Below are 16,088 nucleotides of genomic sequence, written 5' to 3'. Positions count from 1 at the left end.
GGACCGGTGGCTGCAACTTCCTCACCTCCTGTCAACTATTAAGAATTTTTTAAATAAAAAAGTAGAAAAGTCGTATACGAAAACATTCTTGCTGTCTATTTTAAGCCACTTCCATTTTGCTTTCGCCCCACTAGTACACTGAAACCACTCTGAACAAGATTGTCACACCCTAGGTTGCTAAATAAAATGGTGACTTCTCAGTCTTTGTCTTCCCAGAACTTTGTGTGGTATTTGGTACTGTTGGTTTCTTTTCTTACTCATATTCAGTTCATGTTTTTGACCATTTACCATGTGCCAGGCCTCTAGGCTCGAGGGTACATTGGTGCACAAAACAGACATGTTCCATGGCTTCACAGGACTGACTTCCTAGTGGCATTAAAGATAAATTTGTCGTTGTTGAAATTCCTTCCTGGGCTTGCATGACACGGCTCTCTCCTAGCATCTTAGCTTTATGGCCACCTCCGTCAGTCTTCTCTGCTGGATACTTTTTCTGTACTTATTCCCTAAATGATGATGGCTCTGCTCTCCCCAGGCTCTGCTCTCAGCCTGTCTATTCTACATGCTCTCCTTAAGCCTTTAACACTTGTATGAGAACTCTAAAATCTCTACCTCTAGCTCAGATCTCATTCTTGCTCCAGTCTAGCTCCAGACTACTATCTCTGATTGCCTCCTGGCAGTCCTTTTGTCCCACAGACACATCAAACATGAGGTGTCCAATAATTTCTATCTTTTCCACCAGAGTTCCGTATTTGGCACCATCCCTTACTAGTTGGTCAAGTCAGAAGTCAGAGCCATCTTTGATTCCTCTCTATGCTTCATAGCTGCTCCTCACATTGTTGGATTTACATTCCCAATCTCCCTCTTGAACCTTTCCATCATCATCCATTACACCCTTGCAATTTCAAGCCTGTGGTACTGCCATAAACTGCTAAAGGGGAACATTATAGCATATTGATGAAGAGCATGAGCTATGAACTGGACTCTCTGGGTTTTCTTTAACTTTATTTGTTTGAGAGATACGCAGCATGCGTGGGGGAGGGGCAGAGAGAGAGGGAGAGCCAGAGACTCCCAAGCAGAATCCCAAGCAGATTCTGTGCTGCCTGTACAGAGCCCGATCCCAGGAACCTCAAGATCATGACCTGAGCCAGAACGAACTGCTGGATGCCTAACTGGCTGAGCCACCTAGGCACCCCTGGACTCTCTGGGTTTTAATTTTATCTCTACCACTTACTACCTTTGTAATTCTTGAATGAGTCACTTCTCTGTGCCTTTGTTTCCTCATCTTTAAACTGGGTATGACAGTACATTGGGTAGTTGCGAGGACTAAGTGAATTAATATACATAAAGCACTAAAATGGAAAGCCCTTAGAATAATACCTGTCACACATTAAATGTTCAATAAATGTTAGCTATAATAATTATTTTGTACTGACTTTTCAGTCTTTAGTTTCTCTTCATCTAATCCTGTAAGTCTGATCATGTCACACCCCTACTGAAAAGATGCAGATACACCCTCATCACCTTCAAGATAAAATTTTAAAAATCTCTAGTCCTTGTCTACCTCTCCAACCTCTTTGGAATTGTTTGCTGCTTCCCCCAAGGCACTCCAAATTATAAATATATAAATTATAAATATAAAAATATAAATGTATACATATATTTAATGTTTATTTTGAGAGAGAGAGAGAGAGAGAGAGAGAGAGCAAGTGGGAAGCAGCAGAGGGCAAGAGGGAGACACAAAATCTGAAGCAGGCTCCAGGTTCTGAGCTGTCAGTACAGAGCCCAATGCGGGGCTTGAACTCACAAACTGAGATCACGACCTGAGTCAAAGTCAGACACTTAACTGACTGAGCCACCCAGGCACCCCTCCAAATTGTATTTTTATGGACAGATGATGTTCTCTTAATCTTATAAAAAGTACAAATAAAAGCATTTTAAGAAAACATTGACTTTTTTATTGATCTATACTTAATCTAAGTAAAGACAGTGTGTTTGCTATGCAAATACAGCCTTGAGGCAAGTTCCCTAGGTACTCCCCTTCTCCAGCTCTAACCAGACTGCTGCCCCCTTTCCCTCTTATGTAGAATTATGGAACAACAATACAATGTTTCAGCTGAGAAGAAGAAAGAGGCAGGGCTTCCTTCCCAGAAACTGGTAAGAGTATTCTGATCAATGGAAACAATGTATACTCAGGCCCTCTGGGCTGGGAAAAGCTTGTTACATTTTAGCAACTGAAAGGCCAGCGTGGCTGAGTGGTGGTGAACAAGAAGGTGAAATATAACAGAGAAGGATGGAAAGATGGACAGGATTCAGGTCTTGTAGGGTCTCTAGGCCATGGTAGAATTCAGATTTTACTCTACATAAAATGGGCCACGATGTATTTGTTGTGTAGGGGTTATGTAGGAGAGTGACGTAATGCAAATTTTACTAAACTCATTTTGTCCATTGTGCAGAGAATGGATTGGCGGGGTTGGGGAGTGGGCACAAGAGGAAGCAGAGGGATCAGTAGGGAAACTATTGTGTAGTACAGTCGGAGATGGTGATAACTTGCAATAGGGTGGTGGCTTTGGAGATAGAGTCATTGATGGACTCACCAGAGAAATGTGGGAGGCAAGGGAAAGAGAAAGATTATGCTTATATTACTGGCTTGAACAAGTACGGTAGATTATTTATTATGATATAGAAGAAATGGAAATGCAAGCTGGTGCAGCCACTAGAAAAACAGCATGGAGGTTCCTCAAAAAACTAAAAATAGAAGTACCCTACGACCCAGCAATTGCACTACTAGGCATTTATCCATGGGATACAGGTGTGCTGTTTTGAAGGGACACATGCACCCCCATGCTTATAGCAGCACTATCAACAATAGCCAAAGTATGGAAACAGCCCAAATGTCCATCGATGGATGAATGGATAAAGAAGTTGTGGTATATATATACAATGGAGTATTACTGGGCAATCAAAAAGAATGAAATCTTGCCATTTGTAACTATGTGGCTGGAACTGGAGGGTATTATGCGTGAAATTAGTCAGAGAAAGACAAAAATCATATGACTTCACTCATATGAGGACTTTAAGAGACAAAACAGATGAACATAAGGGAAGGGAAACAAAAATAGTATAAACAGGGAGGGGGACAAAACATAAGAGACTCATAAATATGGACAACAAACAGGGTTACTGGAGGGGTTGTGGGAGGGGAAATGGGCTAAATGGGTGATGGGCACTAAGGAATCTGCTCCTAAAATCATTGTTGAACTATATGCTAACTAATTTGGATGTAAATTAAAAAAAAAATAGGGGCGCCTGGGTGGCGCAGTTGGTTAAGCGTCCGACTTCAGCCAGGTCACGATCTCGCGGTCTGTGAGTTCGAGCCCCGCGTCGGGCTCTGGGCTGATGATGGCCCAGAGCCTGGAGCCTGCTTCCGATTCTGTGTCTCCCTCTCTCTTTGCCCCTCCCCCGTTCATGCTCTGTCTCTCTCTGTCCCAAAAATAAATAAACGTTGAAAAAAAAATTTAAAAAAAAAATAAAAAATAAAACAAGTTTAAAAAAATAAAAAAATATTGGTGAAAAAAAAAAAGATGTAGAAGATTAATAATGGAGGGAACAGATTTGGGGAGTGAGACCAAAAGTTCAGTTTAGTACTTTTGAGGTTTGAAAGCAAGGTACCTAAGTGGAGATATCAAGTATGTAGTTGGCTATAGGAGTTGTGAAAGATAATTAGTTAAGAGCCTTTGATCTCAGTCACAGCTGTTAGTGATTATCAGTAAATAAAAATATGTTTTCTCCCTACAAGTATATTTATCAACTGACTTACATTTCACAAAAAATACCCAGGCTCAGGCAAAACTTGCAACATGGCAACAATTGTGATGTTACCATAAATTCATGATGTTGTATGCCCTGTAGCATCTAACCTAGTCCTTGAACAATAAGTGACTCACTAAGTATTTTTTGAATTAATGGTTGAATAAAGCCACAATATTTCCATGCTATTCATTCTCATAAAAGATGCTTGTTAATAATTATTTGTGCAGGCAGAAATATTACAGGTTCAGTTCCTGACCATTGCAGTAAGGTAAATATTGCAATAAAGCGAGTCAAATTAATTTTTTTGGTTTGTCAGTGCATATAAAAGTTAAGTTTACCCTATACTGTAGTCTATTAAGTGTCCGAATAGAATTATGTCTAAAAATGTAAATACCTTAATTAAAAAACACTTTCTGCTGAAACATGCTAACCATCATCTGAGCTTCCAGCAGGTCATAATCTTTTCGCTGGTGGAGGGTCTTGCCTCACCATTGAGGGCTGCTGATGGATCAGGTTGGTGGTTGCTGAAGATTGGGGTGGCTGTGGCAGTTTCTCAGAATAAGACAGCAATGAGGTTTGCTGCACGGACTATTTCACAAATGACTTCTGTAGCATTTGATGCTGTTTGATAGCATTTTATCCACAGCAGAACTTTCAAAATTGGAGTCCATCCTCTCAAACCCTGCCCCTACTTTATCAACTAAGTTGATGTGATTTTCTAAATCCTTTGTTGTCATATCAACACTCTTCACAGCGTCTCCACCAGGAACAGTTTCCAGCACAAGAAACTGTTGACCACTGACACCATAACAAATATAATAAAAATTAAAAAGTTTTCAATATTGCAAGAATTACCAAAATGTGACACAGAGATACCAAGTGAGCAAATGCTATTGGAAAAATACCACGAATGGACTTGCTCAACACAGGGCTGCCTTAACCTTTCAATTCACGAAAAACACAGTATCTGCCAAGCGCGATGAAGTGAAGCACAATGAAACAAAGTATGCCTGCGCCTATTTTTAGAATTTGCAGGGTGCTTGCTACCGTTTGAATTCATATGTTGAAATTCTAATCCCCATGGTGGTGGTATTAGGAGGTGGGGCATTTGGAGGTAATTAGGTCGTGAGGGTGGAGCTTTCATGAATGAGATTAGCGTCTTTAGAAAAGAGACCTCAAAGAGTTCCCTTGCCCCTTAGGCAACCTGAGGACATGGGGAGAAGGCACCTGCTGCGCATCAGGAAGTGGGCTCTCTCATTCAGCCAGTCTGGCATCTCCATCTTGGACTCAGCCTCCAGAACTGTGAGAAATAAAATTTCTGTTGTTTATAAGCCATCCAGTCTGTGGTATTTTGTTACAGCGGCCTGAACGGACTAAGAGCTTCGACATCCACTGTGCATTTTATTTAAACATTTTATTAAATTTTTATTTTGAGATAATTGTAGATTCACATACAGACTGTAAGAAAAAATACAGTGATGCTGTAGATCTTTTACCTAGTTTACCCGAATGGTAACATCTTGCAAAACTCTAATCCAATATTACAACCAGGATATTGACTTTTTTATTAAAAAATTTATTTGATGTTTATTTATTTTTGAGAAGGGGGGAAGAGAGAGGGAGACAGCAGAAAGCCTGATTTGGGGCTTGAACTCAGGAACCACGAGGTTATGAACTGAGCTGAAGTTGGACGCCCAACTGACCGAGCCACCCAGTCGCCCCCAGGATATTGATATTGAGATACAGTCAAGATACAGAAAAATTGCAACAGGGTATCAGGGTAACAGGGTATCAGTCATGTTGCCCTTTTATAGTGCACCCACTCCCCACCAGTGTGCCCTTAACTCCTGGAAACAACAAATCTCTCCATTTCCATAATTCTGTCATTTCAAGAATGTTCTATAAATAGAATCATACAGAATGCAACTTCTTGGGATTGGATTTTCTCACTGGAGATTCATTCAGACTATTGTGTATATCAATAGTTTCTTCCTTTTTTGTTTTTTAAGTGTATAATTGATTTCAGTATATTCACACAGTTGTGCCACCACCACAATAAATTTTAGAAGGTCATCATCCCAAGAACAAACCGTGTACCCTCTTTAGTCATCATCCCTTGTGATATAATAGGAAATATATTTAGTCTTTGTCCCTGGGTCCCAGCAAAAAGCTCCCAATACCCTTGGAATTTTCTGAGTGATTGGAGTGTCTTTCATCATTCTTAAGGAGCCCTTTTCATCACACCTGAGTTTATATTAATGAGGTGACTTCTTGAAAGCCTCTAACTACCCTAACGGTGGGGGCTAGTTGCCAGGGAACCAACCATGATTAATGGGTTGGAAGTCTCAGGCCCCTGGCCCCACCTCTAGGGAGGAGAGAGGGGCTGGAGATCTGAATTCATTGATTGGAAATCTTCTTTTGTAATAGGGACATTTAGTGCTATAAATCCCCTTCAAGTGCTGCTTTCTCAACATCTCACAATTTTTCATATACTGTTTTAAAATTTTCTTTCAGTTAAAACATTTTTAATAATTTTCCATTTGATTTCTTCTTTGATTTCATGGGTTATTTAGCAATGTGTTATTTGGTTTCCAAATAGTCTTTCTGTTATTGACTTCTAATTTAATTGTGATTAGAGAACATACTTTTTATAATTAAATCCTTTACAGTACATTGATTTTGTTTTATGGCTCAAAATATGGTGTATATAGGTAAATGTTCTATGTGTGTTTGAAATATATGTATATTCTGCCATTGTTGGTTGGAGTGTTCTATAAATGTCAATTTAGTTTAGTTGGTTGATAGGTCAAATTGGTATGGCCCTCAGTCATACAGCAACAAGGAAATAATCCCAAAGTCACAAAGACTTTTTTCTGTGTTTACTTCTGAAAATTTTTATAATTTTGGCTTTTACTTCAGCTCTGATTCATTTTGAGTTCATGTTTTTAAATTATTTATTTATTTATTTGTTTGCTTGTTTATTTATTTGAGAGAGAGAGCTTGAGCAGGGGAGAGGGACAGAGGGGGAGAGAGAGAGAGAGGGAGAGAGAGAGAGAGAGAGAGAGAGAGAGAGAAAATCTTAAGCAGGCTCCATGCTCAGCATGGAGCTTGACATGGGGCTCTATCCCACAACCCTGGGATCATGACCTGAGCCCAAATCAAGAGTCAGACACTCAACTGACTGAGCCAGGTGCCCCTCAAGTTCATTTTTTGTGTATGGTGTGAGATAAAGGTCTAAATTTATTTTTTTTCGCTTATGGATATCCAATTGCCCTAGCACTACTTATTGAAAGAACTGTCATCTCTACATTGAGTTGCCTTGGAACCTTGTCAGAAATCCATTGACCCTAATATAAGGTTTCATTTTGGACTCTCCATTCTGTTCCATTGATCTATATTTCTATCTTCATGTTAATATCACACTGTCTCAATAACTGACTTTATAGTAAGCTTTGAAATATGGAAGCAAAAACTCTATCGACTCTCTTTCAAAATCATGTTTGTTATTCTGGGTCATTTGCATTTCCGTATATATTTAGGATCAGTTTGTTAATTTCTGCAAAAAAAAAAAACCTGCTGGAATTTTTATAAGGATTTCATTTAATTTATAGATCAATTTGGTGAGAATTGCCATCTTAACAATACCGAGTCTTTCAATTCATGATATGGACTTTCTTTCATTTATGTAGATCTTTAATTTCCCTCACAATGTTTTATAGTTTTTGTGTGTATTTTACACTTTTTTGCTAAATTTATTTTTAAGTATTTTATTCTCTTTGATGCTATTGTGAATAGCATTATCTTAATTTCATTTTCACATTTTTTTCATTGCTAGTATATAGAAATACAATTTATTTTCCTATTTATCTTTTATCTCACATTCTTGCTAAACTCATTTATTAGTCTAGTAGCTTTTTTGTGGGTTTCATTTGACTCTTTATATTGACAATTGTCATCTGTCACAAAAACCCCTTTTACTTCCTCCTTTCCAATCTGGATGCTTTTTATTTCTTTTCCTTTCCTGATTGCACGGGCTTAGTAATCTCCAGTACGGTGTTTAGTTCAAGTGATAAGAGTGGACATCGTTGAGCTGTTCCCAGTCAAAGTGGGAGAGCTTCACTCTTTCACCACTGATACTACGATAATGTGAGCTAGAGACTCTTCTCATGTCTGTTATCAGTTTGAGAAATTTGCCTTTTATTCTGACTTTGCTTAGAATTTTTTTTTAATTGTAGTAAAATATACATAACATATAATTTACCATCTTAGCCACTTTTAAGTTTACATTTCAGTGGCGTAAACTACATTTAAATTGTTCGTGGCGCCTGGGTGGCTCAGTCGGTTGAGCGTCCGACTTCGGCTCAGATCGTGATCTCGCGGTCTGTGGGTTCGAGCCCCGCGTCGGGCTCTGGGCTGACGGCTCAGAGCCTGGAGCCTGTTTCCGATTCTGTGTCTCCCTCTCTCTCTCTGCCCCTCCCCCACTCACACTCTGTCTCTCTCTCTCTGTCTCTCAAAGATGAATAAATGTTAAAAAAAATTAAAAAAATAAATTGTTGTTCAATCATTACCACCATCTATCTCCAGAGCCTTTTCATCTTCCCAAACTGAAACTCTGTACCCATTAAGCAGTAATCCCTGCTTTCCTTCCTCCCAAGCACTGACAAACACTATTGTAGTTGCTGTCTCTATGATTTTTACTCCTCTAGGTACCTCATATAAGTGGAGCCATATATTTGTCCTTTCATGACTGGCTTGTTTCCACTTAGCATAATGTCTTCAAGGTTATTCCATATTGTGCATGTGTCAGAATTTCCTTCTTTTTTTTTTTAAATTTTTTTTTCAACGTTTATTTATTTTTTGGGACAGAGAGAGACAGAGCATGAACGGGGGAGGGGCAGAGAGAGAGGGAGACACAGAGTCGGAAACAGGCTCCAGGCTCTGAGCCATCAGCCCAGAGCCCGACGCGGGGCTCGAACTCACGGACCGCGAGATCGTGACCTGGCTGAAGTCGGACGCTTAACCGACTGCGCCACCCAGGCGCCCCCAGAATTTCCTTCTTTATAAGACTGAATAATGTTCCATTGTGTGTGTGTGTATATTATACACACACACACACACATATATATATATATATATATATATATATATATATAATATTTTGTTTATCCATTCATCTGTCATTGGACTCTTGGGTTGTCTGCCACTTGTCTTAGTCCATTTGGGCTACCACAGACTAGGTAGCCTATAAACAGCAGAAATTTATTTCTTACATTTCTACAGGTTAGAAATCGAAAATCAAGATGCCAGTATGGTCAAATGAAAGCCTTCTTCCTGGTTCATAATGAGTGCCTTTTCTCTGTTCTCACAGGGTGGAAGGGGTTAGGGAGCACTATGGGATCTCTTTTATAAAAACACTGATCGTGGGGCGCCTGGGTGGCGCAGTCGGTTAAGCGTCCGACTTCAGCCAGGTCACGATCTTGCAGTCCGTGAGTTCGAGCCCCGCGTTGGGCTCTGGGCTGATGGCTCAGAGCCTGGAGCCTGTTTCCGATTCTGTGTCTCCCTCTCTCTCTGCCCCTCCCCCGTTCATGCTCTGTCTCTCTCTGTCCCAAAAATAAATAAACGTTGAAAAAAAAAATTAAAAAAAAAAGAAAAAAAAACACTGATCACATTCATGAGGGCTCCACCTTCATAAACTAATCATCTCCCAAAGACCCCACCTACTAACAGATAGGTGGGGCGTATCACCTTTGGGAATTTGGATTTCCACATATGGATTTTGGGGGGCATAAACATTCAGACCATGGCACCACCTTTTGGGTATTGTGAATAATGGTGCCGCAAAAAAAAAAAAAAAAAATTGCTGCCGTGAACATGGCTGTACAAGTAAATATCTGTTGAAGTCTCTGCTTTCAGTTCTTTTTGGCCTATACACAGAAGTGGAATTACTGGCTTATACGGTAATTCTGTGTTTAATTTTTAATATTGTTAGGAATTGTCATATCATTTTCTTTTTTAAAATGTTTGTTTTTTTGAGAGAGGGCGAGAGCATGTGAGCAAGGGAGGGACAGGGAGAGAGGGAGACAGAGGATCCTAAGTGGACTCTGTGCTGACAGCAGAGAGCCTGAGGCAGGGCTCGAACTCATGAACCATGAGATCATGACCTGAGTCAAAGTTGAATGCTCATCCAACTGAGCCACCCAGGTGCCCCAGTATCATTTTCTACAGTAGCTGCACCAGCTTACATTCTCATCAGAATGCATTCCAATTTCTTCACATCTTTTCTAATACTCCTTGTTCTTTCTTTCTTTCTATCTTACAATAGCCATCCTAATGGGTATGAAATTTTTCTGTCTCTGGGTCTTAATTTATAAAGGTGACTGAGTGGCAATATGGAGAGATCAATGCCATTGAAAGAAAAGTTTAATATTATTTACAGCTCCTCCAGAAACAAGAGGCAATATTCCTCTGCCTTAATCATCTCAGGGCCAGGTACCAGGCAACTAGAGAACGCCCTTGTAGTTTAGAGCCTGCCAAAAGTTTTCAAACTAGCTAATCCTAAACTGTTTACCCTGTCCCGTCTCGCCTTTCTGACAGAAATCCCAATTAAGGCAATGGCCTAAACCTATCCTTCCTTTATCACACAGATACTTTTATAAATTAACACCTGGGCATACAATAATTGGCATAGTGACCCTGGTGACTCAGTGTTTAATGGAGGGGGCTTGCTTCTAGACTGCTCTTGGCTTACTGATTGGCTTTACCAAACAGCGAGTGTTACCGGGGAAGGGATGGCTGGCTGTTAGCATGCTGGCTTTCTGGATGCCACTGCTTCATGATGTCTCTGCTGAATACTACCATGGTTTTCCAACTAAATCAAGGAGAACCTCAAAGGCATGAGCCTCCATGGCACTCCTCATTTAGTCTCAGGTGCTAAAGTCTTGCTTGGAGGTTGCCACAATTCACTAGTTATCAACTTACCTTGGACAGCTTGGTCCACTGAGCCAAACTTGACTTCCCTGGTTTGATGCACCTAGGTTCTTAAAAAAAAGGGGGGGGGGAGGGAGATTACTTACCTAGAAATACAGACCATTTTAAAAGAAAAAAAAAGCTTAATGGGGACAGGGATGAGAGGTTGCTTAGAGGCATGCAGTACCTTTTCTCTCCCCTCTTTCCTTCTTAGCTGGAGACAAAAACTAAAGATTGTGGCTTCAGGTGGCTATGAGCCTAAAACAAAGGGAAAAAAAGAAAAAAAAAGACTGCTGTTTTAGGCAGATACAAGCCCAATGGGAAACAAAGGGATTTTTAAACTTTATGTACTGAGCAAATGCCAGGTGTAACAAACATAATCCTAGCCCTAAATTACTTACTGATTTTAAAACAAATTTCTAGATACAGGGAGAGAAAATAAAACATAATTAAGTAGTTATGTATACATATATAATATTTTAATATAAATATATAATAGATGAATTGTATATATATGCATATATGTGTGATATATATAAATTAAGACAAAACCACAAATTTGATACAGTTAGAAATCCAAAATTTATATACTAAAGAATTATATAATTAAATGATAAAAATACTACTGATTGGCTATTATGCCTCTACAACCTTTGTTCTAAATTAACTTTAACATTTGCTGAAATACATTAATTAATAAGACCTTTATGGGCTTAATCAAGATGGGGTTCAAATTATAGTTGTTTCTGGGAATCCTAGTAAACTTAAGCATTGTGTCCCCTATAATTTTAAGAAGGTAACTAAATATAAAATGAAGAAAAAAAACTTGGCTTGCCTCACTCTAATTATAGCCTTGCCTAAATTTCCAAAATTATAATACTCATTGACCTAAAATATTCCATTTGGACATACATGCTGTGACACAATAAGTGATAAATTAAAAGTAAAGTAGGTCTTTGACACTTATAAATTGGCTTAATGAAATCGGACCCCATAGACCCCCAGATAAAATAGTTAATCTGGCCCAATATAAGTTAAAACAGGATGATCAAGGATTAAAACTCACTCTATAGAACCTAATTAACAAATGGGTGATTATCTTCACTGCTTCTCCATTTGACAGTCCAATTTTGCCTGCTCTTAAGTCTAAAGAAAAGAAAAAAGTTGTGTGTGGGAAGGTATTCCTCATGGTAGATTACTACAATCTTTATGCTGTGGTCCCATCCATCAACGCCCCCACAGCAGACATCCAATGTTATTAAAATTACTGATTTTATTCATGAAAAACTGGTAAATATTTTGCCTTTATAGATATGGCTATCATTTTCTGTTCTCTCTCTCATATTCCTCATTTACAAATTAAAAAAAATTTTTTTAATGTTTATTTATTTTTGAGAGAGAGAAACACAGAGTGCGAGTAGGGGAGAGTCAGAGAGAGAGGGAGACACAGAATCTGAAGCAGGCTCCAGGCTCCAAGCTATCAGCACCCAGGAGCCCCTCATTTACAAATTTTATTCCCCAATTAAAATTAACAGGCACTCTTGTTAGTGCCCCCTGCCCCCACTGACACCAAGCTCCTTCACCAAAGACACTTTGGCAACCTCTTCTTATACGTGCTGGAGTCTGACATGCTTCTGATGGCCATAAGTTGACCAAGGGCTTCAGGTGCAAAAAACTGCCCCCCTCATCTTATGCTATACACCATTAAAACAAACAAACAAACAAACAAACAAACAAGCAAAACAACTGGCTACCTACTGGGCTTTCCTAGACTCTGACCCTGTGACCCTCCATACTTTGCTGCCCAGTATGCTTTGAGTCATGGAAACAGCATCCCACAAACTTGACACAGCTATAGAGGCCTTTTTTTTTTAAAGTTTATTTATTTATTTTGAGAGAGAGAGAGAGAGAGAGGCAGAGAGAGAGAGGGAGAGAGAGAATCCCAGGCAGACTCTGCTGTCAGCATGGAGCCGGACGCCGGGGTCAAACCCACAAACCGTGAGATCATGACCTGAGCCGAGATCGAGAGCCAGATGCTCAACTGACTGAGCCACCCAGGCACCTCAAGGAAGCTTTCTTAAAGCAGGAAGCAACCATACCCAGGCTCTCTGACATATTCTACTCGCAGGAGGCGTGGCTTTCCTTGCCCTCAGTCCCTTGCCAGATTCAAGGGTCCTAGAAGTCACCCCTCCCCCAGACAGATACCTGGGAAACCCTCTGGGATTAACTGAGTGAACACCAGAGTTCATAGACCACGTGAATGACACTGCTAACCATTATACATGATGGAGCTCAGTGAAATGTTGGTGCTTTCCATCCTTTAGCAAGGATATCCCTAATAAAGGATGGAACCCAAAAAACAACACACTTAGCCAAACTTCAGGCAGTCATCTTAACACTGGATGCCCTAGCCAACAAGTGGTACCATCTTTACATTAATTCAAAACTGATGGGCATTGTCTAAAATGGCTTCTTTCAGGTTAAAGAAGTCTGGGAATCTCTTGCCTGGTAGGTACCCAAAATGTAAAAGGACATATGTCTCTCTCTATATTAAGTTCACAATATAGATCCTTGCCAAGGCTCTCATTACCTTTGGAGTTAGAAGTATTAATATTAACCACAGTACACGTTTCATTTCTCAAAATTTACAATTCTGGGCTCTAGGAAGAGACACTCAATAGAACTTCTATGTCCCTAGAAGGTCCCAAATAACCTGTTTAAGAGACATAATGGTCTTCTCAAACAATTCCTTTTCAAATTCCAGTTTAAATAAACTCTTAAATGAGTATCTTACCTCAGGCCTTAACCAATCTCTACATTTTTTATCTTTCTGCATCTCATAAGGGCTGGAGGCCAGATCAAGGGTTCATATTCTCCTAGGATCTCTTAACCATAGATTGTCCCATGGACAGGGGAGCTGCTCATCTGATATATGACCCATTTGAATTTAAACTTCCACCCAAAATAAAAAAAAAAACTTGTAAGTGCAGCTGCACGCCATGCTGGTGATTGTAGTCTTATTAACCACTGGTCTAGATACTTTCATTGGTTTATAATCGGGAGGTCCAACTCAGCAAATGCTAAGACCCACATCAACCTGAGTGGGTATCCCCTTAAAAAGGATACCTGAAGTCGCTAGACGATATTGCCCTGGCCCAGGATGTTACCGCTAGAGATGACATCACCTCAGACAACATCACCTCAACCCAAGACCTCGCCATTGGAGATGACTTTACTCCCTGTGCTGGAGACAACTTCACCCTAGATGCTAAGGTCTCCACTCAAACAGTGTGCATGAACTGCCTTTCCTAAAGTACAAACGGGACACAGGACATTTTTGTTTTTCTTCTTTTGATATTAGGGATCCTATTATGTCCCTGAGCTCACTGTCTGCAGAGGCCATGATCCTGCTATACTCCTTGCTCTTGGCTAAAAAGTACATGCCTGTACTCCTATGCCTAAAGGGAAATCTGGTAGGGGTTACTACTATCTGTGTCATTCTAAAAAGTAATGGAGGGGCGCCTCAGTGGCTCAGTCAGTTAAGTGTCCAACTTTTGATTTCGGCTCAGGTCATGATCTCATGGTTCATGAGTTTGAGCCCCATGTCAGGCTCTGCCCTGGCAGTGTGCAGCCTGCTTGGGATTCTCTCTCTCCCTCTCTCTCTCTCTTCCCCTTCCCCGCTCGCTCTCACTCTCTCCCTAAAACAAATAAATAAACCCATAATATGAAAATTAAAAGTAATGGAGATTATTGCTTTCTCCAGGAGACATCTGCTTCATATCAGTCAATCCCTTGACCTCCTGGGGAGAGGACCACCCACTCCCTGGTGCCTTCTACTACACTCCTCCAGCTATCTACCACTATCTCCTGCCTTGCATCTCTGACCATGATAACCACAACCTCTCTTTTCACTTTAATTACTCACGAATACCACTAATCTTTACAGAGATTTATCAGTTCATACCCTCCAACAACATAACTGCCAGACCTGCCACCTTAACATGAGGCATATTTCTAACACACTTTACAATTCCACCAAGATATTGTTAGAGTCCTCCAAAGTTTAAAATGTACTTTGTTAGCTAATACCATATAAATAAGAAACCTAGTTATGGGCTGACCTACAGGGATTCATAGCTTCACTTGTGTTCCTCCTTTCTTACTCCCATAATAAAATGTCTATGCTGTTTGGGACAACTTAAGCCCTACTACTGAAGACCTCTATTATCAGCCTTCTAAAATTTTCTTAATATGATTTCAAAACATCAAAGGACCAACTGTATTAGTCATGTTTAAAATTTGTTTTTGATAATATAAAAACAGGGAGGGGGACAAAACATAAGAGACTCATAAATATGGAGAACAAACAGAGGGTTACTGGAGGGGGTGTGGGAGGGGGGTTGGGCTAAATGGATGAGGGGCACTAAGGAATCTACTGAAATCATTGTTGCACTATACGCTAATTTGGATGTAAATTAAAAAAAATAAAATCAAAAAAACATTAAAATTTGTTGTTGTATATTATGATGTTTTGACATCTTAAAAAATTCTCCTGGCTGTGGAGAGACTGCCCCTCCCAGGGCTAGCTAATTCTTAGAGATAGCAAAGAACTCAGCCTTTGGTCTGCAAACCAACCAATCCAGAGCTGTGCCTCCTCCATCTGGCCAGTGCATCCAAGAGGCAATATTCCTCTCCCTTAGTCCCATGGCCACTAAAGACCACCCCTTAAGACATTTGGATGTTAAACCAACTGTGCATTCCTGGGGGGGGAATCCTATTTAGCCATGGTGTATAATATTCTTTATATGTTGCTGGATTCAGTTGTTAATTTTTTTTATTGCTTATTTATTTAAAAAGTTGTTACTATTGAAGTACAATTAACATTCTGTCTCTCTTTCTCTCTGCCTCTCCCCTGCTTGTGTATGCACCTGCACTCGGTCTCTCTCTCTCTCTCTCAAAATAAATAAATAAATTTAAAAAAAATTTAAAGTGTGCCTGGGGGTGCCTGGGGACACCTGGGTGGCTCAGTCGATTGGGCATTTGACTCTTGATTTTGGCTCAGATCATGGTCTCATGGTTCATGGGATCGAACGCTGCATCGGGCTCCAGTTGACACCATGGGGCTTGCTTGGAATTCTCTCTTTCCCCTCTCTCTACCCCTTCCCCCCTCTCAAAAATAAATAAATATTAAACAAAATTAAAGTGTGCCTGTTCTAGACAGCATACAGTTAGATCCCATGTTTGAAATGTTTATTTATTTTTGAGAAAAAAAGAGAGAGTGCATGAGCAGGGGAGGGGCAGAGAGAGAGAGG

The sequence above is a fragment of the Lynx rufus genome, unplaced genomic scaffold (assembly GCF_022079265.1).
Source record: "Lynx rufus isolate CCGP_SWC_20201006 ecotype Redwood Valley unplaced genomic scaffold, mLynRuf1.p SCAF_19, whole genome shotgun sequence".
Lineage (NCBI taxonomy): Eukaryota > Metazoa > Chordata > Mammalia > Carnivora > Felidae > Lynx > Lynx rufus.
This window is presented reverse-complemented; position numbering follows the sequence as displayed.